Below are 26,028 nucleotides of genomic sequence, written 5' to 3' on the forward strand. Positions count from 1 at the left end.
AAACACACCGAGCTCTGACCTCTCTCTCAAAAACATCAAACGTTACTCTTTAACAATCTGTAGATGATAATGTCTGTTGAACAAACACGTATCGCTAGCTAAGCAGAGGCAAGGTGCGCTCCAACACGTGGCGAGACGTTGAGCGACTCAAACAGAGGCTGGTGCGTGAGTGACCAGGGTCTCGCTTTCCCCTCCCCTCTCAGATTCGTGCAAATAAATCACTGCTGCAAGTGAGCTATAATACTTGGCGCATTGAGCGAAGTCGCAAAATCAACCAGAATGTTCAAGCAAATTCTAGAAAATAAACCTGATCTAAATCCATTAAGGAGTTCTCTCGTTTGCTAACTAAGCAGAGGTAAGGAACACCCCGAGGCTGGCGCGTCAGTGAGGAGGGCCTCACCTGCCTCCCATCGGCTAACTGCATGTCTCTCGGATTCGTGCAAATAAATCGGTACAGCACGCGAACTCTGATACTTAGCGTGATGAGAGAAGTCACAAAATTAACTGGACAGTTCAAGCAAATTCTAGAAAAAAAACAGATCTAAATCAGTTAAGTAGTTCTCTCGTGAAAAGCAGACATACAAATGTTGCATTTTGATATATATACTAGCTGTCCCTCGTGGCTCCGCCTGTGTAGTAGGCATGTTTCTTGGATTCACGCAAATAAATCGGTGCCTCAAGTGAACTCTGATACATAGTGTGATGAGAGAAGTCGCAAAATCAACCGGACAGTTCAAGCAAATTCTAGAAAAAAAACAGATCTAAATCAGTTAAGTAGTTCTCTCATACAAAGCGGACAGACATACAGACAGATGTTGGATTTTATATATTTATATATATATATATACAGTGTAGGGCCATTAAGCTGCGGTGATTGGGGTCCAAACTGCTTAACCGCGGCTTAGGTGGTCCGAAGCTTAAATATTTTTTGATAATGCATAAATTACAATAAATAATGAAAAAAATAAATGTTTTTTGATCACAATCCTTTCTCACGTGTTGAACTGCGAGTCGCCATTTTGATAGAAAGCGGCGTAGTCTCACGATCGCGATATTGCGTGCTGCATATTAAATGCATATTTCGATGACATACAGCTTTTGCTGAACATCATATGAAACGTGTTTACGTTTATTACTCATGGCGTAATAATTTTTAAAGCAAATATGATGTGCTCGTTATTGATTCAGAAACTGAAGTGATTTACGTTGGGTTTGTGACTCACATATATACAATTTCAAGTTTTATCAGTTTATCGAATTAAAAATACTGTAATACTTTAAATATGAGTCGATTTTTTGCGGATCAACTTTGTAGCATTGTAAGGTGTAAATCGGTTACAATGGCGGCCTCCGTAACGCTGACACTCAGCGTGGATAAAACAGATTAATATTTGAATTTCATTGTAAGTTATTTTATTGTTTATTGATAAATAAAAGACTAATCTTCCATAAATACCTCTTTGAAGTTATAAGCCAGCATTTAAATGAATGTGTGTGACATATTTAGTCTTCCTGATCAGACATAAAACCGCAGTGATAAGGCACAAGGCGAGGCAGGCAGTACCGTACCGCCCTGAAGGGGGCGCATGTGAGCCCAACAGGTGCCCGTTGCTGCTGCTCTTCTAGGCAGAGGCGCCGTTAAGTTCGTGATATCAGAAAGTCAGTGCACCTCAGCCGTCAGTTTATTTTTATTTTTTGTTCCGACTGACTGCCAAAATGGAAGATTAAGATTTTTAAAACTAAAGGAAAATAAGGAGGTCTTTTACAAGAAAGTGACGGAGATTTTCGTGGAGAAGGATAGGCACATGGACTTCATTTACAAATGAAGGTAAGACCATAAACGGTTTTTAATTTTATACAAAATGGGATCAGACTAATAAGAAAAAAACAATCCAATATTTAAAAACTAAATTTTGACCTTAAATAAAATATTATTTTGTTTTTCCTGTTATTCTTTTTTTTGTTAACATGTTAACACTGCTTTTACAAATCCCATACCAAATGGCAAATAACGGAGACATATGCATTGCATTTGTCTTTTCAACAGTTGATGTATCACAAATGTTAACACTGCTTTTACAAATCCCCATACCAAATGACAAATAACAGAGACATGTGCATTGCATTTGTCTTTCCAACAGATGGTGCATCACAAACATTTATACTACAAATGTTCGCGTTATGCCATCTGTTTTTGATTTTTTTTTTTTTTGTGATTTGATTTACTTTGTTAATCCCCAAGGGATTAAATTTTGACCAGATTAATATTTGAATTTCATTGTAAGTTATTTTATTGTTTATTGATAAAGAAAAGACTAATCTTCTATAAATACCTCTTTGAAGTTATAAGCCAGCATTTAAATATTTAATCCGCGATAGTGCATAGCATGTCAATCACGAACATTTGAAATGCCAAAATGACAGCTGTCAACACCTGTCTCGAGTGTTTGAGATGCCATGTTTAGGTCCGCATGATCCATAGTGTCAAAAAACTGGGATCCAAGCTTTTTGCGCGGCTTAAGCGAATTCGCGGATTAATGGCCCTACACTGTATATACACCAGTAACGGCACACTGCTATGACGATAACGTGCCGTGACTACACTTGACTTGATCATTCCTAGTTGTCATCCTCTTTCTCTGTACGTTTATAATTCGTTTGCTCAGAGGTTGATGCGTTTGTCTTCTTCTCTTCACCCTGGCGGTCTGCTTCTTCTCTTCTTTCGTCTGAATCTTTTCACGTTAAAAATGATTAAGTCAGTGTTTGTGTTGCAGTTACTTAGTACGTTTTCTTTCATTTTTCACTTAAACTGGCACTTAAGTCTTCAATCTGCCTCAAGAATGATGTAAGATATGAAGAGGTAGGGGAAGTGACGGGGAAGGTGGTAGGGATCAGAACGGCACCCAAACGCATGCACTACACGGCCCCCCTGCTGCTGACGAAAGTTGATTCTACAATACAATAAAATAAAAATAAAAAGAGGAATAACCTTGGAGGTCAATTGACACCCCAAAAGCGGATAGTAGACGTCACGTAGTACATGTGTACCGAATTTCAGGTCAATAAGTCAAACGGTTTGTGAGCTACAGGTGATTTAAAATCCTGGACAGACCAACGGACAGCCACGGTAGCGTATTATAGAAGAAGATATACAGATGTTGTAAGTTGCCTTGGAAACTGTAAACAGGTAAAGGGTCTTAACTATTAAAGGAATGAGATATTTCAGTGTTTGATTTTTTTTTTTTAATATTTTTATTTTATTAATTTTCATTGTAATCATTCCATACAAACAGATCAATTTATAACCCAACAAATTTGAAGACAAATCAGACCCCACCCCTGAGAAGGAGAGCTTAGCTAAAGGAAAATTGCTTTAGGCTTTTTAATAAGGCAACATTAGACAAAAGAAGGGGAGAAGTAAATATCTATATAAATAAGAGATGGAGAAGGGAGTTAAATGCAATAATAGTTAATTCTCTTATTCTAAAATAATATTGATTAAATCCTGCCAAGTTTTGAAAAAATGTTGTACAGATCCTCTAACTGAGAATTAGATTTTTTCCAATTTCAAATAATATAAAACATCGGTTTCCCACTGACTTATCAGAGGAGAGTTAGGATTCTTCCAATTTAACAAAATAAGTCTGCGTGCCACAAGTGTAGTGAATGCAATCACCGTTTGCTTGTCCTTCTCCACTTCAAGTCCATCTGGAAGGACACCAAACACAGCTGTTAGTGGGTTAGGAGGGATTGTGATACTAAGGCTGTCTGAGAGGCACTTAAAAATTTTTGTCCAAAATGATGTTAGTTGGTGGCATGGTGGCGCAGTGGTAGCGCTGCTGCCTCGCAGTTAGGAGACCTGGGTTCGTTTCCCAGGTCCTCCCTGCGTGGAGTTTGCATGTTCTCCCCGTGTCTGCGTGGGTTTCCTCCGGGCGCTCCGGTTTCCTCCCACAGTCCAAAGACATGCAGGTTAGGTGGATTGGCGATTCTAAATTGGCCCTAGTGTGTGCTTGGTGTGCTGGGTGTGTTTGTGTGTGTCCTGCGGTGGGTTGGCACCCTGCCCAGGATTGGTTCCTGCCTTGTGCCCTGTGTTGGCTGGGATTGGCTCCAGCAGACCCCCGTGACCCTGTGTTCGGATTCAGCGGGTTGGAAAATGGATGGATGGATGATGTTAGTTTGGTGCAGGCCCAGAACATGTGACCCAGTGAGGCAGGAGCTTGGTTGCAGCGCTCACAGGTTGGATCCTGGCCTGAAAACATTTTGGACAGTTTTAAGCGAGACAGATATATAATTTTTAGTTGAATAATTCTATGCTTTGCGCATATAGAACTCGAGTGAATTCTCTGCTTTGCTACCTTCCACTCCTTTTCTGATATATTGATTAAGAGATCTTCTTCCCAATGTCCTCTTGGGTCTTTGAAAGGTAGGGACTCTAATAAGATTTTATATATTGTGGAAATAGTGTTTGTTTCCTCGAAATTGAGCAGTATTTTTTACAGCATTGTGGAGGGTGCAAGGTGGGGAAAATCGGGCAATTTCTGTTTAACAAAATTTCTAATTTGAAGATAGTAAAAGAAATGTGTAGCTGGGAGGTTAAATTTTGAACGTAATTGTTCAAAAGATGTAAATATGTTGTCTACATAAAGATCTCTGAGCATTTTAATCCCAAAACTTTTCCAGGTATTAAAAACTGGATATACTTGCGAAGGTTCACTCTTTCCAGTGAATTCACAAGCATATAATATTAAATTAGACACCCTACCTTTTACCATAGCAGATCAGTTTAAATACCTAGGGGTAAATATCACAAGTAAACATAAAGCTCTTTATCAACAAAATTTTGGCGTCTGTATGGAAAAAATTAAGCAAGACTTGCATAGATGGTCAACCCTTCATCTCACTCTAGCCGGAAGAATTAACATTGTTAAGATGAATATCCTTCCTAAACTTCTCTTTTTATTTCAAAACATTTCAATATATATCAATAAATCGTTTTTTAAACAGTTAGATTCAATAATAACCTCATTCATTTGGAACTCAAAACACCCACGTATCCGAAGAGTGACCCTACAAAGACCTCAGGCAGAAGGTGGCATGGCTTTACCTAATTTTCAGTTTTATTACTGGGCAGCAAACATACAAGCCATAAAAACCTGGACACACAAAAATGAACATACACAGGCTTGGTCCGCAATAGAAGTAAAATCCTGTAGTACTTCTTTATATTCCCTGCTCTGCTCTCCAATAAATGCAAGTTATCGCAAATATACTAATAACCCAATTGTGCTTTACTCACTCAGAATATGGAACCAAATTAGGAAGAATTTTAAGATGGAAAATCTTTTATCAGTGGCACCCAGTGTTTGATTTTTAATACATTTGGAAAACATTCCAAAAACCTGTTTCCAGTTTGTCATTATGGGTTATTGAGTACAATTTGATGGTCAAAAAATGGCAAAATGTATCCATTTCAAAAATTAAATCTGCAACCCAACACCCAAGTGAAAGTGAAGGGACCTTAATGTTTTCGTGAATCCTCTGGATCTTCCCCCAGTAAGCCAAGCCAGCGAGTGACTTCAACACAGAGTGGGCGCTTCAGCACCTTGAAATAAGAAGACATCCACTTGTGTGAACTCCTCAGGACAGGACGCATTGGAAATGTCACATTTCCCTCGGCCCACAATCCCTTCAACGGCTACTCGGTTCCCTTCCAAACGCAGCTGACACGTGAGTAAATTTAGAAGGCATTTTATGAGGAATGTCCAGCCTGCCGAGGTACAGCTCTGACCTTAACACATGCCCTCTGTTTATTTTTTAGCATGATCAATGAATGATGTTGTCTGTAGCAGTGGAGGATGGCAGTGCCATACGGTCACATGGTTTTCCTATTTTTTTTTTGTTTGTTTTCTTTTCACAGAGGAATTTTTCCTTGAGCACAGGTGCCATTTTTGTCCCCCCATGATAAATTCCTGGGAGTTATAGGATCGGCAGAGCCACTTGACTCTGTTATGTATTAATGGCTACACTCACCAGCCAGGGAAGCAGGATGCTTTTCCCGAAAAGCAAACAAACAAAATGCCTGAAAGAAGATCTAAACATGTTTGAAACTGCAATACTAGCAATATCAAACCATGTCTGCCATTCCAACAGATGGTGCATCACAAACATTTGCAGTGATAAAAATCATTGCATTTGTCATTCCAACAGTTGGCATATTACAAACATTAACACTGCTTTTACAAATCCCAAACCAAGTGGCAAATAACAGACACATACCTGTATGCATTGCATTTGTCTTTCCAACAGATGGTGCATCACACATATTTAGAGTGATACAAATATATCGCATTTCTCAACACACCTCCTGCAAAAGCCCATGTCTGTCTGTCTGTCTGTCTGCCTGCAACAGCTTAGCCTCCTGTGGGCCAATTTTGTTGGTATGCTTACTCTTCAAAGAGACAAGTTCAACTTTCAGGTCTGATGTTTCGAACAGATTGCGCTGTGCAAAGTTTTAATATTTCAAAATCTCATCTTGAAAAGCACTGGAGGGCTTGCAAACTCACATCCGGCTTGAAAAGGGGATACTTTGGTGCAGGGACGTGCAGTCAGGGCCTCACCTGTCAGCATGAAAAGTAAAAAAACTAATAATGAGAACATACATTTGTCCACTGGTTTGTGCTATAAATTTGTTTTCTCTATGATTCCAGTAATTGTGATCTTTTTTATAGTCAAAATCGCTGAATTTGTGCATTTCCTGTTCAAAAATTCCGGAGAAACGGGAGGTGCGGCAGCGACGAGCCTCCCCTCACCTCGGACTGCGCTCTTCCTCACATGCTGGGTTGATGCCTGCAATTGTCGCGTGCCTGTTGCTGTTTCTCTGAATGTCGCCAATATAATGTTTGCAGACACGTTTATTACACACCCTGACTTTCCACTGTCTGGCTGATATCTTTAATGAATGTGTGTGACATATTTAGTCTTCCTGATCGGACATAAAACCACAGTGAAAAGGCACAAGGCGAAGCAGACAGTACCATGCTGCCCTGAAGGGGGCGTATGTGAGCCCAACAGGTGCCCGTTGCTGCTGCTCTTCTAGGCAGAGGCGCCGATAAGTTAGCGATATCAGAAAGTCAAGTGCACCACAGCCGTCAGTTTATTTTTATTTTTTGTTCCGACTGGCTGCCAAAATGGAAGATTAAGATTTTTAAAACTAAAGGAAAATAAGGAGGTCTTTTACAAGAAAGTGACGGGAGATTTTCGTGGAGAAGGATAGGCACATGGACTTCATTTACAAATGAAGGTAAGACCATAAATGGGTTTTAATTTTATACAAAATGGGATCAGACTAATAAGAAAAAAACAATCCAATATTTAAAAACTAAATTTTGACCTTAAATAAAATATTATTTTGTTTTTCCTGTTATTCTTTTTTGTTAACATGTTAACACTGCTTTTACAAATCCCATACCAAATGGCAAATAACAGAGACATATGCATTGCATTTGTCTTTCCAACAGTTGATGTATCACAGATGTTAACACTGCTTTTACAAATCCCCATACCAAATGACAAATAACTGAGACGTGTGCATTGCATTTGTCTTTCCAACAGATGGTGCATCACAAACATTTATACTACAAATGTTTGCGTTGTGCCATCTGTTTTTGATTTTTTTTTTTTTTTGATTTGATTTATTTTGTTAATCCCCAAGGGGAAACTATCTTTTCACGTGACCTTTGGTAGTCAGAGCATAAGGTCAGCCCCTGGAGCAATTTTCAGACTATGGGCCTTGGTCAAGGGCCCAACGGAGTAGGATCCCTCCTGTTGGAATGACAAATGCAATGCAATGCATCCCCTTTGGTTTCTACTAGTATAAGCGGACAACCTCGAGCAACAAGATCAGAAACTGCGGTCGTCGAGTTTGAAATCCCTTATGACTAGAAGTCATGTACTGTGATGCCATCTTCAGAATGTCAGCACCTTCTCAACTGATTTATTTGCACAGAGCAGCTTGGAATCACCAGGTAACGTCGCTGGTGCCACTTTGAGGATGTGGAAGCCCACACACACACACACACACACACACACACCAGGAGAACAGGCAAATATCAAGATTAAGTACACCTAGCAGTTGAATTAGAACCTTAGGTTGTATGTAGTTGTGTTGCCAAAACCGCCATTGCAGAAGTCCAATAAATAATGACACCATATAAACATGTGAACAGCCACAGGTGAAGAAGAAGAAGTCAGTATTTAGTCGTGTAATGTGGTATCCCTTCTGGTTTCTAGTACTGTAACCTGACAACCTCAAGCAACAAGATCAGAAACTGCGGTTTGACATCCCCTATTGACAACAATTATGTAATATGCCACCATCTTTAGAATGTCATTGTCATCTTGACTATTTATTTGCATAGGGCAGTTTAGAATCACACTTCTCAGCCTCCCTGGAAAAGTCTATTCGAGGGTCCTGGAGAGGAGGGTCCGTCGGATAGTCGAACCTCGGATTCAGGAGGAACAGTGTGGTTTTCGTCCTGGTCGTGGAACAGTGGAGCAGCTCTACACCCTTAGCAGGGTCCTGGAGGGTGCATGGGAGTTTGCCCAACCAGTCTACATGTGTTTTGTGGACTTGGAAAAGGCGTTCGAGTGTGTCCCTGTGTGGGGTACTCCGAGAGTATGGGGTACCGGACCCCCTGATAAGGGCTGTTCGGTCCCTGCACAGCCGGTGTCAGAGCTTGGTCAGCATTGCCGGCAGTAAGTCAAACCCGTTTCCAGTGAGAGTTGGACTCCGCCAGGGCTGCTCTTTGTCACTGATTCTGTTCATAACTTTTATGGACAGAATTTCTAGGCACAGCCAGGGTGTTGAGGGGGTGCGGTCTGGTGCACTCAGGATTGGGTTACTGTTTTTTGCAGATGATGTTGTCCTGTTTGCTTCATCAGGCCGTGATCTTCAGCTCTCTCTGGATCGGTTCGCAGCCGAGTGTGAAGCGGCTGGGATGAGAATCAGCACCTCCAAATCCGAGACCATGGTCCTCAGCCGGAAAAGGGTGGAGTGCCCTCTCAGGGTTGGTAGCGAGATCCTGCCCCAAGTGGAGGAGTTCAAGTATCTCAGGGTCTTGTTCACGAGTGAGGGAAGAATGGAGCGTGAGATCGACAGGCGGATCGGTGCGGCGTCCACAGTGATGAGGGCTCTGCATCTGTCTGTCTTGGTGAAAAAGGAGCTGAGCCGTAAGGCAAAGCTCTCAATTTACCAGTCGATCTATGTTCCTACCCTCACCTATGGTCATGAGCTATGGGTAGTGACCGAAAGAACGAGATCGAGAATACAAGCGGCTGAAATGAGTTTCCTCCGCAGGGTGTCTGGGCCTTCCCATAAAGATAGGGTGAGAAGCTCACTCATCCAGGAGGAGTTCAGCGTAGAGCCGCTGCTCCTCCACATCGAGAGGAGTCAGATGAGGTGGCTCGGGCATCTGATCTGGACGCCTCCCTGGTGAAGTGTCCCGGGCACGTCTAACCAGGAGGAGGCCCCGGGAGAAGACCCAGGACATGCTGGAGGGACTATGTCTCTCGGCTGGCCTGGGAATGCCTCAGGATTCCCCTGGAAGAGCTAGAAGAAGTGGCCGGGGAGAGGGAAGTCTGGGCATCTCTGCTCAAGCTGCTGCCCCCGCGACCCGACCTCGGATAAGCGGAAGAGGATGGATGGATGGAGTTTAGAATCACCAGTTTAAGAAGAACTTGTGTAATGTGCCACCATCTTCAGAATGTCACCATCATCTCGACTGATTTATTTGCATTGGGCTGCTTGGAATCTCCAGGTAATGTCGCTGGTGCCACTTTGAAGATGTGGCACCAGGAGAACATGCAAACTACACACTGCATTTAAAAACCCAAGGCTCCGGATGCCATCTTAGCCCCACTAAAAAAAATCCACAGTCGAATAATGCGGTGTACAGGACAATGTAAAACCTGACGATGTGCTTACTGAAAACAGCGCCCTACTGTACTTCAATTACCAATTTATGAATGAGCAGAGCAGTAAAGCACGCGCCTCAATTCAGCCGTCTGAGAGTTCTTGTCATGAGGTTTACTGCCCCTTGGTCTGTGACGGAGCCCACAAAGCCACAGCTAATCTCAGCCTAAAGAGCCACGTGATGTACATGAACTGCGGGAATAAACGTGCAGGCTTCTTAACCACAATCGTCGTCATTTGTGACCTCGAAATCTGACTAAAAGGTGTCAAAAATGACGAAAAAAAAAAAAAACACCTCTTTTAGGATATGAACAATGTCTTTATGCAAAATCACACTCAGATTTCCTCCCCACAAGAGTCATACGGCAGGTTGCGGACTCATAACTGTACTTGACACGCAAAGCATTTGATTCATTTAGGAGAAAACGGACGTGAATTCGGGGAGGCAGTCGGCGTTGATGGAAATCTCTGCCGTACGAGAGAAACTGCACTGAACTCCCACCTTCTGCAGGCACAAACTCGCTTCAAAAACTCACTCGGAAACCACGTCTGGTTGTGGGCCGTCATTTGGAGTTTTGATTTTTTTTTTCCTTTGCTTTAAACTTTTGTGCACCAAAAGTGACTCTCGTTTCCCCGCTGATTTTCTTTGCTTCTTCTAAGTTTGTCCCATTGAGACTCAAGGACACGTGGTCAGGCGAGACCACTTACAACAAAACAGTTACGTAATCTACAGTGCATCTGGAAAGTATTCACAGCGCATCACTTTTTCCACATTTTGTTATGTTACAGCCTTATTCCAAAATGGATTCAATTCATTTTTTTCCTCAGAATTCTACACACAACACCCCATAATGACAACGTGAAAAAAGTTTACTTGAGGTTTTTGCAAATTTATTAAAAATAAAAAAACTGAGAAAGCACATGTACATAAGTATTCACAGCCTTTGCCATGAAGCTCAAAATTGAGCTCAGGTGCATCCTGTTTTCCCTGATCATCCTTGAGATGTTTCTGCAGCTTCATTGGAGTCCACCTGTGGTAAATTCAGTTGACTGGACATGATTTGGAAAGGCACACACCTGTCTATAGAAGGTCCCACAGTTGACAGTTCATGTCAGAGCACAAACCAAGCATTAAGTTAAAGGAATTGTCTGTAGACCTCCGAGACAGGATTGTCTCGAGGCACAAATCTGGGGAAGGTTACAGAAAAATGTCTGCTGCTTTGAAGGTCCCATCTGTAATTGGAAGAAGTTCGAAACCACCAGGACTCTTCCTAGAGCTGGCCAGCTATCTAAACTGAGCGATCAGGGGAGAAGGGCCTTAGTCAGGGAGGTGACCAAGAACCCGATGGTCACTCTGTCAGAGGTCCTCTGTGGAGAGAGGAAAACCTTCCAGAAGGACAACCATCTCTGCAGAAATCCACCAATCAGGCCTGTATGGTAGAGTGGCCAGACGGAAGCCACTCCTTAGTAAAAGGCACATGGCAGCCCACCTGGAGTTTGCCAAAAGGCACCTGAAGGACTCTCGGGCCATGAGAAGGAAAATTCTCTGGTCTGATGAGACAAAGATTGAACTCTTTGGTGTGAATGCCAGGCGTCACGTTTGGAGGAAACCTGGCACCATCCCTACAGTGAAGCATGGTGGTGGCAGCATCATGCTGTGGGGATGTTTTTCAGTGGCAGGAACTGGGGGACTAGTCAGGATAAAGGGAAAGATGACTGCAGCAATGTACAGAGACATCCTAGATGAAAACCTGCTCCAGAGCGCTCTTGACCTCAGACTGGGGTGACAGTTCATCTTTCAGCAGGACAACGACCCTAAGCACACAGCCAAGATATCAAAGGAGTGGCTTCAGGACAACTCTGTGAATGATCTTGAGTGGCCCAGCCAGAGCCCAGACTTGAATCCGATCGAACATCTCTGGAGAGATCTTAAAATGGCTGTGCACCGACGCTTCCCATCCAACCTGATGGAGCTTGAGAGGTGCTGCAAAGAGGAATGGGCGAAACTGGCCAAGGATAGGTGTGCCAAGCTTGTGGCATCATATTCAACAAGACTTGAGGCTGGAATTGCTGCCAAAGGTGCATCGACAAAGTATTGAGCAAAGGCTGTGAATACTTATGTACATGGGATTTCTCAGTTTTTTATTTTTAATAAATTTGCAAAAACCTCAAGTAAACTTTTTTCACGTTGTCATTTCCGGATGCACTGTAACAGGCTCAAGTTTCGAGTTTGGGATTTTTTTTTAAACACTTGACTGTCCTCAAGAAACTGTGACACACAGACACCCATCATCGGTATCAGGGGACCGTAAAACGTCGCGATCAGTTGAAAACCCAAAATCAAAATTTTTGCCAAATCAAAAGCTTTCGCTCCTCCCTCATAGATGATCTGTTACGGTGGGCCGCAAAGCAAAGACATTCCAAACTTTACCAATACTATCGGCTGTTACAGCTCTCTGCTCAAGTGATCTGAAGCTGAAGTGGCCTTCACCACACAAGTGGGCCTCATTTTCCATTTTTAAGAAACAAAAGGCTTCTGCTTGACATCAGACTTTTGAATACAACATTTTGCCAATGCGTTAAAGAAGATAAAAGAGATCCACTTTTTTTTTCCCTTGACGTCTTTTAAACTTATCTAACTTAACTTGTAAATCTAAACTTTCTTTTGAGAAGCCTAGAATAAGCTTTCCAAAATACTTGAGTGTGGAAACGGCTCCAAAATAAACGTGAAGCCGTCTGTGTGCAGCTGTTACAACATGAGAAATCGGGGTCAGTATCTCTGGTTTTTTTTTTTTTTATTCAATTCATTTTTTTGAATAATGGTGTTAAGGCTGACAAAAGCCCCCCCCCCCCCCAAGAAAAAAGAGACACAACGCTGCACTCTTAAGGATAACGGTGCCAGAGTGATTCATTAGGACGATGCCATAGCAGCATCAAATCAGTCAGTCAGTTTCTAACCCGCTTAATCCTGAACAGAGTCACGGGGGTCTGCTGGTGCCCATCCCAACTAGCATAGGGCACAAAACCCTGGGCAAACACACACAGCCAATTTAGGAACGTCAATTCACTTAACATGCATGTCTTTGGACTGTGGGAGGAAACCGGAGCCCCCAGAGAGGAAACCCACGCAGCCCTGGGCTGTCTAAACGTATGGGCACTGGCCGGGGGCCCACAATGTTTCTACTTTGCTATCAAAACCCCAGCATAATACTTTGCCCCATGGGGGGCCCTATGATGCTGATAAGTCGGCCCTGACGCCGACATGGACAGAAAATTCAAACTCCATGCACAAGGTAGAAGTGCCATCACTGAAGCACCATGCCACCCAGAGAACCATTTTCCATCCATCCATCCATTATCCAACCCACTATGTCCTAATTACAGGGTCACAGGGGTCTGCTGGAGCCAATCCCAGCCAACACAGGGCACAAGGCAGGAAACAAATCCCCGGGCAGGGCGCCAGCCCACCGCAGGGCACACACCAAGCACACACTAGGGGCAATTTAGGATCACCAATGCACCTAACCTGCATGTCTTTGGACTGTGGGAGGAAACCCACACAGACACGGGGAGAACATGCAAACTCCACGCAGGGAGGACCCGGGAAGCGAACCCAGGTCTCCTAACTGCGAGGCAGCAGCGCTACCCACTGCGCCACCGTGCCGTCCTACTTAGTGTTCCCTAATTCTATTTTCTTATTTATTTTGTTCATTATGTAAAGCACTTTGAGCGACATCATTTGCATGAAAATGTCAGTCATTATCCAACCTAATTGATGTTTGGTAGAATGCCTAAAGGGGGCTGGGTGGTCTCTGTCCTCCCTAGCCATCAGACCTTACTTTTATTCTATTTCAATTAGTGTTCCATCCATCCATCCATTATCCAACCCGCTATATCCTAACTACAGGGTCACAGGGTGTTCCCTAATTCTATTTTCTTATTTATTTTGTCTTTTTCATTCTTTCCTTCTTCATCATGTAAAGCACTTTGAGCAACATCAATTGTATGAAAATGTCAGTCATTTTATAAACCCACTATATCCTAACTACAGGGTCACGTTGGGGTCTGCTGGAGCCAATCCCAGCCAACACAAGGCACAAGGCAGGAACAAACCCCGGGCAGGGCGCCAGTCCACCGCATGGCACACACCAAGCACACACTAGGGACAATTTAGGATCGCCAATGCACCTAACCTGCATGTCTTTGGACTGTGTGAGGAAACCCACGCAGACACGGGGAGAACATCAAAACTTCACGCAGGGAGGACCCGGGAAGCGAACCCAGGTCTTCTAACTGTGAGGCAGCAGCGCTACCACAGCGCCACCATGCCACCAGAGAACCATTTTGGATTCCAACAAGACTCATCCACATGAAGGCTCCAGAATTCACATTTCTTTACAGAGATCCGTAACATTCCGTTAACAAACACAGCAGATTTGTGAAATACCAGGGATTTCCCAATTTTAAAACAGACCCTCGCTGCATACAAACACACACAGGCTCAATTGGGGTTTGCTTGATCTGTTGTACCCTGCTAGGCTGCCTAATCATTTCTGATTTGTCCACACGTTAAGGAACCTTTCTCAAAATCCACAGGACTAAATTTACACACAAAAGAACTCTTCCCAAAATGAAACAGTTCTTAGTACAATGCATTACAATACAATACAACACAATATAATGGATTTCTTCTTCTTTTTTCGGCTGCTCCTGTTAGGAGTTGCCACAGCGGATTATCTTCTTCCATATTTTTCTGTCCTCGTCATCTTGTTCTGTCACACCCATCACCTTCATGTCTTCTCTCACCACATCCATAAACCTTCTCTTAGGCCTTCCTCTTCTCCTCTTCCCTGGCAGCTCTATCCTTAGTACCCTTCTCCCAATATAATTCCTTCTTCTTCTTTCAGCTGCTCCAGTTAGGGTTACCACAGCGGATCATCTTCTTCCATATCTTCCTGTCCTCTGCACCTTGCTCTGTTACACCCATCAGCTGCATGTCTTCTCTCACCACATCCATAAACCTTCTCTTAGGCCTTCCTCTTCTCCTCTTCCCTGGCAGCTCTATCCTTAGTACCCTTCTCCCAATATAATTCCTTCTTCTTCGTTCAGCTGCTCCAGTTAGGGTTACCACAGCGGATCATCTTCTTCCATATCTTCCTGTCCTCTGCACCTTGCTCTGTTACACCCATCACCTGCATGTCTTCTCTCACCACATCCATAAACCTTCTCTTAGGCCTTCCTCTTCTCCTCTTCCCTGGCAGCTCTATCCTTAGTACCCTTCTCCCAATATAATTCCTTCTTCTTCTTGCAGCTGCTCCAGTTAGGGTTACCACAGCGGATCATCTTCTTCCATATCTTCCTGTCCTCTGCACCTTGCTCTGTTACACCCATCACCTGCATGTCTTCTCTCACCACATCCATAAACCTTCTCTTAGGCCTTCCTCTTCTCCTCTTCCCTGGCAGCTCTATCCTTAGTACCCTTCTCTCAGTATACCCCTCATCTCTCCTCTGCACATGTCCAAACCAATGTAATCTCGCCTCTCTGACTTTGTCTACCAACCATCCCACCTGAGCTGACCCTCCAATGTCCTCATTTCTAATCCTGTCCCTCCTCGTCACACCCAATGCCAATCTGGATTTCTGCATAGCCCAAAATCACACAAGCAGGGCCGCAATGGGCTTTACCAGGCCCTGCCTTTTGACAAGGCCTTGACTCTCTAAGAAGACAAAAAAAACCTTTAGAGGGAAGAAAAGAAAATGGAAGAAACCTCAGGAAAGGCAATTCAAAGAGAGACCCCTTACCAGGTAGGTTGGGTGTGCAGTGGGTGTCCATACAACACAATACACAGAACAGAGCACAAATACTGTATATACCCGCATAAGTCGGGTCTTGAAACCCGAAAAATCGATGATAAAAATCGGACCCCGACTTATACGCCCGTTCAAAAATACGACACTTCATTTTTTTGTTTTTTTTTTACATCTCCAGTCTCGCCTCAGACACATCGAATTGTATTGCAGCAGCGTAGTTACCAATTTCTTTCGCTACTTCATGACTTTTCATTTAAAACCAGCTTCATATTTAGAATGATAGACACTTGGAATAAGCGACCGAGTAGTGCAGTAGGCAGTAAGCCATTAGGGACTTTCAAAACTCGACTTGATGTTTATTTGGAAGAAATAAGTGGACAGGACTGGAGAGCTTTGTTGGGGTCAATGGCCTGTTCTCGTCTAGAGCAGGGGTCCTCAATCACAGTCCTGGAGGGCCGCAGTGGCTGCAGGTTTTTGCTCCAACCCAATGGCCTAATAAGAAGCCCTTATTGCTCAAGTGACACTTCTGTTTCACTTTAGTTGTCTCGCTCATTAAGATTTTGAACCCTTATTGCTTATTTTGTTTTATTATTAATATTATTTTGCATCGAGAGGAGTCAGATGAGGTGGCTCGGGCATCTGATCAGGATGCCTCTTGGATGCCTCCCTGGTCTAACACGTCTAACCGGGAGGAGGCCCCGGGGAAGACCCAGGACACACTGGAGGGACTGTGTCTCCTGGTTGGCCTGGGAACGCCTCGGGATTTTCCTGGAAGAACTAGAAGAAGTGGCCGGGGAGAGGGAAGTCTGGGCATCTCTGCTCAAGCTGCTGCCCCCATGACCCGACCTCGGATAAGCGGAAGAGGATGGATGGATGGATGGATTGCTTATTTTAATCTCAAACAGCTGTAGTCTCGGTTTTTAATTGCTCCTAATTAGCAATAACATGCAAATGACAAAAGAGACCAGCATTTCTCCATTTAGCTTGTTACCATTTACACCTCTGTGTGTATTTATCATGCACTATTGGGTTAAATTAAATACTTGGAAGGAAAGTGAAGAGGAAAAAGTGAAGGACTGAGAAGTACTCCTCCATTGATAGATAGATAGTGTGGCACCCAGGAGGACTGGAAGAGGGCTTGTGCCTCCTCCAGAACACGAGGGGGCGACCGCCCTGGTTGCTTTAGGGGCCACAGGTACAGAGCTGGGAAGCTCAACCCTGTAGGGGCCCGTGGCCACCGCCAGGAGGCACCCCAATGCCTTGGGAGCCCTGGACCTCAGCACTTCCATCACACCCGGAAGTGCTGGGGGGAAGAGGAGCATGGACACCCGGAGTCCTTCCGGTTGCGCAGCCGGCACTTACGCCACACAGGGGAGTGTCGAGGGAAGAGTGTCGGGAAGCACCTGGAGCCCATCCGGGGGTGTATAAAAGGGGCCGCCTCCCTCCATTCAATGGCAAGAGTCGGGTGGAAGTGGACGAAGCTCGGTGGAGAGGAGTGGAGGCGGACCAGAGACAGTGAAGGCATTGTGTTGTGTGGCCAGGACTGAAGGGGTGATTGGTGCTGCGGCACTGGGTATTGTGCACCATATTACTGTAAATATTGTAAATAAACGTGTGTGTGGTGAAACCATCATGTCTACCTGTCTGTGTCCGGGCTGTTACCCACAATAGATAGATAGATAGATAGATAGATAGATAGATAGATAGATAGATAGATAGATAGATAGATAGATAGATAGATAGATAGATAGATAGATAGATAGATAGATAGATAGATAGATGTGAAAGGCACTATAATAATAGATAGATAGATAGATAGATAGATAGATAGATAGATAGATAGATAGATAGATAGATAGATAGATAGATAGATACTTTATTAATCCCGAGGGGAAATTCACATTGAACATTCACATTGTAGCCTTCGAATCATTAGGATGATATCCTTAGAGAGAGAAAAAAAAATCCAGGATATAAGAATTACCTGACATAGCAGAGTTAAAGCACGAACAAGCCATGAAATTAAATTATTGGCAAGAATTGCTTTCTAATTAAGCAACAGGGGCTAGAACAAAAAGCTGCAGCCACTGCGGCCCTCCAGGACTGGGATTGAGGACCCCTGGTCTAGAGTGTTCTGATGTTCTGATTGATAGATAAGGGATGCTCTTACGATAAAGGTGTATGAGGGTGTTAGATACAAAAACACAAATCAGTGCAAATGTCTCTTTGGAAAAGTTCAGGTATCACCGTGTGGTCACGTAGGCACAATACATAGAAAACAAAAGGGCCGTGTGCTGCGTGGTGACTCTCTCAGGTGGGCGTTAGCATATCATAATCTCTTGGACCAATAGCGTGAGTTTTCCACCTTCGACTTGCACGACCGACATTATAAAATACGAGAAATTATATGATAAAATCAATCCCCGAATTTTCCACGGGCGAACTTAAATGTGAGTATATACGGTAATCCTCAATACAATACAATAGTGCAACAGAAATATTACACAGCAGAATTCAACAGTAGATGATATCCCATCATAGGATTTGGATTTGTTCAGAGTTGTTTGTTCTTAGTCAAGCACTGGAACCAGACAGCCCAGCAAAGTGTCCTTACAGAACCAGCAATAGTTTTACAAGTGTGGATGCCTGGTTGTGTCTCCACTCTGCACAGCATTCACAGCACCAGTGTACAGGCCGGCCATGACATCCAGCAGCTTCAAGGGGATCCCAATTGATTCTGGGGTTCGTCTGTTCCAGCGTTTCTCAACCTTTAAGTATTTGCGACCTGAGTTTTCATAACAGTTTTAATCGCGCCCCCCCGTTTTTTTTTGAAAGGAGCCCACTAATACCAATTTGTTCTTTTTTAATTAATGATATATCATAGATGTATATTTTATTATACCTACTTAACTTTTACCAACATTTATCTAGATAGATAGATAGATAGATAGATAGATAGATAGATAGATAGATAGATAGATAGATAGATAGATAGATAGATAGATAGATAGATAGATAGATAGATAGATAGATAGATAGATACTTTATTAATCCCAAGGGGAAATTCACATACTCCAGCAGCAGAATACTGATAAAGAACAATATTAAATTAAAGAGTGATAACAATGCAGGTATACAGACAGACAATAACTTTGTATAATGTTAACGTTTACCCCGCCGAGTGTAATTGAAGACTCGCATAGTGTGGGGGAGAAACGATCTCCTCAGTCTGTCAGTTTAGCAGGACAGTGACAGCAGTCTGTCGCTGAAGTTGCTCCTCTGTCTGGAGATGATCCTGTTCAGTGGATGCAGTGGATTCTCCATGATTGACAGGAGCCTGCTGAGCGCCCGTCGCTCTGCCACAGATGTTAAATTGTCCAGCTCCATGCCTACAATAAAGCCTGCCTTCCTCACCAGTTTGTCCAGGCGTGAGGCGTCCTTTTTCTTTATGCTGCCTCCTCAGCACACCACCATGTAGAAGAGGGTGCTCGCCACAACCGTCTGATAGAACATCTGTAGCATCTTATTGCAGATGTTGAAGGACGCCAGCCTTCTAAGGAAGTATAGTCGGCTCTGTTCTTTCTTGCACAGAGCATCAATATTGGCAGTCCAGTCCAATTTATCATCCAGCTGCACTCCCAGATATTTATAGGTCTGCACCCTCTGCACACAGTCACCTCTGATGATCACGGGGTCCATGAGGGGTCTGGGCCTCCTAAAATCCACCACCAGCTCCTTGGTTTTGCTGGTGTGCAGTTGTAGGTGGTTTGAGTCGCACCATTTAACAAAGTCCTTGATTAGGTTCCTATACTCCTCCTCCTGCCCACTCCTGATGCAGCCCACGATAGCAGTGTCGTCAGCAAACTTTTCCAAATGGCAGGACTCCGAGTTGTATTGGAGGTCTGATGTATATCGGCTGAACAGGACTGGAGAAAGTAACTCCATATTTATTTTTCTAGTATCAGAATGTAGTTTAAGTTAATTTGTTTTGGTTTCAATAGATGTATTTTTCATATTTTTGATTCTTGTTTTCTTTTTTTCACATCTTCGCGCCCCCCCTTTTTGTTACTTCGCGCCCCCCTAGGGGTGCCCGCCCCACAGATTGAGAACCACCAATCTGTTCAATGGGTGTTGGGCAGGATTGTGGGGTCTAGCGGCTGTGGGGCATCTGTTGGTGAAGAAAGATTCACTGATCTTGACTTTCCTGACGATGCTGTGATCTTCGCAGAGTCAATGGAGGCTCTGATCGGGACTCTCGAGAGACTGAGCGAGGGGTCTGAGTGTCTGAGCTTGTGAAAACCAACAGCCAGGCCTTTAATGACCTCTTGGGCACAGCCGTCATCAGGGGGTCTGTCTGCGGAGTGTCGACCTCATCGAGAGGTTTACTTACCTTGGCATTGACATTCATGACTCTGGCGACTCTTCCTATGAAGTCAGTAGATGGACTGGGAGAGCATGGGGGGTCATGAGGTCGCTGGAAAGGGGTGTGTGGGGCTCCCGATATCTCTGCAAAAGGACGAAGGTTCAAGTCTTTAGAGTCCTGCTGCTTCCTGTTTGTGAGACATGGATGCTGTCCAGTGACCTGAGACGAAGACTGGACTCTTTTGGTGTCTCTTCAGAGAATCCTGGTTTGACTTTGTGGTTGCTCATGGAGTCCCGAATGAGGCACATGACCTGCATGGTGAGGGAGCGTCAGTTACGGCACTACGGCCATGTGGCGCATTTCCTTGAGGGTGATCAGGCTCACAGGACCCGAGTGGCTAGACCAGGCCAAGGGGACGCCCACGTAACACAGATAGATGGGTGGGACTGGACCACGTGCCTGCCTGGAGGGTTGCCAACCAGAATCCCGAGCTGTTTCATCATGTGGTGGGTTTAGCAACACGCTGTACCGGTGACTGCTCCCCAACCTGACCTGACCTGACTGACCTGGATAATTGGGCAAAATTCAACTCAGCTCAATTCAACTCAATTGCCTTTATTGTCCTTGTACAGACATACAACGATACTACGGGTGCCACTCCAGATCAAGGCAAGTTCAACAAACCACCAACACTCACAGAGACATAAATAAATCATCTTAAACAATCTAAACTTTGCAAACCAACATTAAAAAAATGCTAAAATCTGGATCTATTGCTGCATTCCACTCAAAGTGAGAAGTCAGAATTTCCAAACTCTTAGTCAACTGGAATGCCCCCTTAAGTCGGATTACCAACTCTGACACTTGGGTCTGGTCTGGTCTGTCACGTCTGAGTTTGGCCGACTTCAGATTATGAATGACGACGTCCCCCATGAAAGCTGCAGTATTATCCTGCTCACCGGCTCTTCTGTCTATTTGCGTCTCATTAGACACACAGCACTGTCCAAGAAACAACTAAGGGATCCAAGTCACGTCAATTAAAACGAATGCAAAGCAAGTTAATCAGCAGCAAAAAACGACTCACTAATTAAGAAGATGGTTAGAATGAACACCTGCAGCCACTGCGGCCCACCAGGACTGGAGTTGGACACCCCTGCCTTAGTTGTTTCTTTTTCTTTAATGAGACACCAAACGAGCCGCCACGTGACCAGCTCACCTGAAAATAAAGAAAGGTGAAGGTCTCGTTCATGATGGCCTGCTCAGGTCACCCAAACATCTTGTCGGCGGTCCTTGAAAAAACAGAAAATCGACAGTCTGCTGTGGCAGAACGAGAGCAGCGACCAGTCCTGATATTCAATAACGGCTTTAATTAACAGCAAGAATTGGCTTCTCATTAAGAAACCGGTTGGAGTGAAATTGGCTGGAGTTTGACGTCACAGTTTAGCTGGTCATCACGTCTCATTTCTGTTTGGCTGCCATTTAATGAAGAAACAAATCAATTCAGAGGGCTGAATCCTTAAAAACAGGGCCATTAAAATGAAGGGTAAAGGAGTTAATTAGCAGTGAAAACTGGGCACTGATTAGGAAAAGGGTTAGAATGAAAACCTGCAGCCACTGCGGCCCACCAGGACCGGAGTTGGACACCCCTGCCACAGGGGAACCATTTTTGGTCCAGAACGAACCCTGAGAGGAACCAATGACTGCCCCTGCCAGGATGCGTCCTGCTCCCTTATCTGGCCCAGAGGATATGATGCACTGCTAGGGATTAGTGGTATTCTCCTGCCGTGCCAGGCCAGGCAGCAGCTCCTCCGGGAGGTGGAGCTAACCCTAACCCTAAACATAAAATGACAGAATAATGGCAAATACAGAGGGATGTTGACCAAGGTGGAACCAGGCTTTCCCAAGCAGGACTGCTTTTGGAGCCTCGACCCCGTATGAGTTGTTCTCTGTCACAATACAAAATAGTTCCTAACGTTTAAACTTAAAAATAATACATAGTTAAATATAAAATGACAGAATAATGGCAAATACAGGTGGAACCAGGCTTTCCCAGGCAGGACTGCCTCTGGAGCCTCAACCCAGTATGAGTCGTTCTCTGTCACAATACAACATAGTCCTTAATGTTTAAACTTAAAAATAATACATAGTTAAATATAAAATGACAGAATAATGGCAAATAGAGAGGGATGTTGACCAAGGTGGAACCAGGCCTTCCCAGGCAGGACTGCTTTTGGAACCTCGACCCAGTATGAGTTGTTCTCTGTCACAATACAAAATAGTTCCTAACGTTTAAACTTAAAAATAATACATAGTTAAATATAAAATGACAGAATAATGGCAAATACAGGTGGAACCAGGCTTTCCCAGGCAGGACTGCCTCTGGAGCCTCGACCCAGTATGAGTTGTTCTCTGTCACAATACAACATAGTCCTTAACGTTTAAACTTAAAAATAATACATAATTAAATATAAAATGACAGAATAATGGCAAATACAGGTGGAACCAGGCTTTCCCAGGCAGGACTGCCTCTGGAGCCTCGACCCAGTATGAGTTGTTCTCTGTCACAATACAACATAGTCCTTAACGTTTAAACTTAAAAATAATACATAATTAAATATAAAATGACAGAATAATGGCAAATACAGGTGGAACCAGGCTTTCCCAGGCAGGACTGCCTCTGGAGCCTCAACCCAGTATGAGTTGTTCTCTGTCACAATACAACATAGTCCTTAACGTTTAAACTTAAAAATAATACATAGTTAAATATAAAATGACAGAATAATGGCAAATACAGGTGGAACCAGGCTTTCCCAGGCAGGACTGCCTCTGGAGCCTCAACCCAGTATGAGTTGTTCTCTGTCACAATACAATATAGTCCTTAACGTTTAAACTTAAAAATAATACATAGTTAAATATAAAATGACAGAATAATGGCAAATAGAGAGAGAGATGTTGACCAAGGTGGAACCAGGCCTTCCCAGGCAGGACTGCTTTTGGAGCCTCGACCCAGTATGAGTTGTTCTCTGTCACAATACAAAATAGTTCCTAACGTTTAAACTTAAAAATAATACATAGTTAAATATAAAATGACAGAATAATGGCAAATACAGGTGGAACCAGGCTTTCCCAGGCAAGACTGCCTCTGGAGCCTCGACCCAGTATGAGTTGTTCTCTGTCACAATACAAAATAGTTCCTAACGTTTAAACTTAAAAATAATACATAGTTAAATATAAAATGACAGAATAATGGCAAATACAGGTGGAACCAGGCTTTCCCAGGCAGGACTGCCTCTGGAGCCTCGACCCAGTATGAGTTGTTCTCTGTCACAATACAACATAGTTCCTAACGTTTAAACTTAAAAATAATACATAGTTAAATATAAAATGACAGAATAATGGCAAATACAGGTGGAACCAGGCTTTCCCAGGCAGGACAGCCTCTGGAGCCTCGACCCAGTATGAGTCGTTCTCTGTCACAATTCAAAGCCAGTGTCAAACACTAGTAACTAGGTGAGGGGGAACAAGTGGGAACTGTTTACGAACAGCAACCAGCGAGTAGCTACCCTCGAACCAGGTTATAGACAATAATAAGCTGAATAGGGTCCCGTTTAAGATAAGCTACCATTTAGATTAAGGAGGGGTCTTGGATCTACAACCCTAATTAGTATTGATGGCCAGTGCCTCCTGAGTCCTTTTGAGACTGAAAACGCTTAATGCTTGTTTGCGCAGCGGGTGTGATCAGATCTTAGGGGAACTCAGAACTTCCCTAACCCTAACCCTAACCCTTCAGCACCCAAAGGGCAATGGACTGAGGAACGGGGAAGGACAGTACAGTGGGTGACAGTCTACTGTGGGCAGTTAGTCCCTCTTTACAAGGGGTGGCAGCATCCATGTCTTGAGGGGCACCACTATGGACACCCGCAAGGCAGTCTGGGGTCCCAGGGGTCCATCCTGTCAGGTTCTATGGGGGCTGTCAGGGGGAGCTGAGGAATACTGATGGCACAAGTACCATTGGGGGTCCTGCCAGACCTGGAAGTGCCTCCCAGGGTAACAGATTGAGCACCGGATGTACACCCGGGCCAGGAGTTAAAACTGAGCCCACCACTCATGAGGGGGTCAGAATCATGAGGAAGTGGAAGAAAATTGATGGAGGATGAAGGAGAAGAAGCTTAGTGTTTATTTGAAAATATTGAAGTAAGGAAACTGGAAACCCCGTGAAGGTGCTGATGTATAAACGCCTTTTTGTTCCACCCAGAATTGCGTCGTGAAGTCAGGGGGTTTAGGGTGCCGCAACGCCCCCTACAGGCCAAAGCCCTTTATTTATTTAGATCTGTAACAGGCTCCATAAATAGCCATGAGCAGATGATAACAGATGTTTGACGCACCAACGGGTTCTTGATTTTTAAACCGACTCCATAACACAGACTCACTTTGGGTACTGCATATTAAAGATTTCTGTTTTGTCCACACATTAGGAATCCTTTCAAATCCAACTTCATGCGCAGAGAACCTGTCCCAGAATGAAATGGTTCACTGCCATGCAATGGTTCCATGAGGGACTTAGTGAAGTGAAAAGAGTGTAGAGGAGGACCCAAGATGACAAAATGCACAAAATCAGAGAGTTCGAAAACCATACCATACCATTTTTAAAGCCTGTTCTGTCCCGAGCAGGGTTGTGGGGTGCTGGAGCCTAATCCAGCAAACACAGGGCACAAGGCAGGAAAAATCTCTGGATAGGGTGCCAGTTTCATCACACACACACACACACACCACACACCCACTTGGACCCGTTTTAGCTTTGCCAATCTACTTAACCTGCACGACTTTGGACTGTGTGGTGGGGGAAACCGGAGCACCCGGAGGAAAGCCATTGAGACACACAGGGAGGACCTGGGATGTTAACTAGTGGCATCGTTGGAGTCAGGGTGGGACTTCTAGGGCTTTAGCCCTTAATCTTTGAGCGCACAACCCACGTGTTCCAGCCCCTAATCTTCTAGAGCTTCAGCCCATCTTCATCTCATTTTGCATTCTGGCATTTTATGGTCCTCCGAACGAAAACTCCATGCAAGGGCGCCCATTTTTACAAATGTGAGAAAACTCCATGCAGGGTCCCCTATTTCACTCCTCAACTAAACAAAAAACTCCCCTACAAACCAACAAGCACCCCCAAAACAAGTATATTGAAGTAACGGGGTGCTAAGTCCCTAAACAGTGCTAAAGCACTACTTACTGCGCCACCGTGCCGACCCCCTGAGTTCAAATATTCAAATAGTTTTTAAAAAGTGTGCATGTGGAGACACTCTTACCATAAATAAGCGATTTTACATACAGACGAGGCGCTTCAGGAAGGTGACATTCACGGTGGCTGTGCAGTCCGTTCACGTCATTTCAGAGCCCAGGACATTCACGCAAACCTTAATGAAAGTGCTCATTAAGTTTACGCAAGCCCACGTAAAATAGCTGGGGGTTAACACGTTTACACCCGCTTCTGTTGGGATAACATCAAAGCAGCACAAAACTGGTAGTAGTGAGTGAGGATCTGGAGTTAACACCGCGAGATTGTGGGTTCTACTGACCAAGAGCAAGTCAATTCACCTGCTGGTGTAATAAAGCAAATGTGTGGAATCTGTTGTGTCTCTCAGATGTTTTAAGTGAAAGACGTCAGCCAAATAATAAGCAATGATAACTCTGGTGGCTCAACAACTAGCAGTGCCACCCTGTAGGGGCTCAATAACACGCAGTGCCACCCTGTAACGGTCCAAAACTCAGATCATAATGGTAAAGGTGTACGAGCCACACGAAACGACAAACGAAGTAGTGAAAGGGCAAGTCGATCCACGCAGACTCAAACGACAGTAACGGATCGACTCCCTCGCGTATACAT

Source organism: Erpetoichthys calabaricus, chromosome 9 (genome assembly GCF_900747795.2).
Source record: "Erpetoichthys calabaricus chromosome 9, fErpCal1.3, whole genome shotgun sequence".
Taxonomy (NCBI): domain Eukaryota; kingdom Metazoa; phylum Chordata; class Cladistia; order Polypteriformes; family Polypteridae; genus Erpetoichthys; species Erpetoichthys calabaricus.